The 1,183-nt window shown below is 44.8% G+C and overlaps 1 protein-coding gene across 1 annotated transcript in view; it reads right to left on the bottom strand.

Annotated features, from left to right (window-relative positions):
* Positions 1-1,183, bottom strand: part of LOC106873780 (trans-1,2-dihydrobenzene-1,2-diol dehydrogenase) — a 12,551-nt gene that overhangs the window by 6,691 nt on the left and 4,677 nt on the right. The window lies entirely within an intron of this gene.

The raw sequence follows: 1,183 nt of genomic DNA, 5'->3' as shown, positions 1-1,183 counted from the left end.
GCAAGCCAAGTTTAGTGTCTAATGAAGGAGACGTTGGCATTGGGGCCAGTCGTCGAATTTAGTTCGATTTCGATTTTGATTTCACTTGCCTCAACAGGTCTTTGCAAGCGGAGATTAGTGTCCAATGAAGGAAAAGTATGCGTAAGTGGGCTGGCTACATCCCTGGCAGAGGCCTTGGATTTTGGTCTCACTTGGCTTGCTGGGTCTTCTCACGCACAGCATATTTTCAAAGGTCTCGGTCAGAAGTCATTGCCTCGGTGAGGCCTAATGTTCGGAGGTCGTGCATGTGTGTGTGTACCTTTGTTCTGACATCACATGATGGTTGTAAATGAGCATACAAGTGATATTGCTCAACTCCAGTCTTCTGTGAAAAGAATATCTGGATATGGGGAAATATTACTTCACTTGGAAACTAGTCACAAGTATCAGCTACCAGCACTTAGTGATAAGAAAAAAGAATCAAGGTGAAAGGTGGAAATATCCACTATGAGTTCTTTTTACTAGTCTTCTACCCTTAATCAACCCAAGCTACCCACAGAGCAACAGGTGTTTTGTTTTGGTGTCTTTTCATCTCTTAGCCAGATGTTCTATCTATCAATTGAACAAGAGAGACCAGCATAACGGATTGAAAAAAAAAATAATGAAAATATTCTCCAGTGCTAATGCTACAACTGGATTTATGATAAGCCTGAAAAAATCAAAGTCAATGTTTAAACATACTCTAGGTAAGCTGTGTGCAGAATCAAACATACTTGTTTAAGAATCCAGAGTTGATATAGTGGATTCGTTTGTATACCTCAGTAGTTCTGCTTCTAGGAATGAAGTGTCAGATTCTGAGACCAATTTGAGGACTGACCCCCCTACCACCACCACCACCACCACCACTGTTTAACGTCCGTTTTCCATGCTGGCATGGGTTGGATAGCTTGGCTGAGGTTTGGAGAGCCAGTGGCTGCACCAGGCTCCAATCTGATCTGGGAATGTTTCTACAGCTGGATGCCCTTCCTAATGCCAACCACTCTGAGAGTGTAGTAGGTGCTTTTTACATGCCACCAGCACAGGAGCCAGTCAGGTGGGCCTGGCATCGATCACATTTGGATGGTGCTTTTTACGCGCCACTGGCACTGGAGCCAGTCAGGGGGCACTGGCCACAGCTGTGATATTGGTTTTTACCCCCCCCCCC

Source organism: Octopus bimaculoides, chromosome 13 (assembly GCF_001194135.2).
Source record: "Octopus bimaculoides isolate UCB-OBI-ISO-001 chromosome 13, ASM119413v2, whole genome shotgun sequence".
Lineage (NCBI taxonomy): Eukaryota > Metazoa > Mollusca > Cephalopoda > Octopoda > Octopodidae > Octopus > Octopus bimaculoides.
The sequence above is the reverse complement of the archived record's forward strand: the minus strand, read 5'-3'. Positions and strand labels throughout refer to the sequence as shown.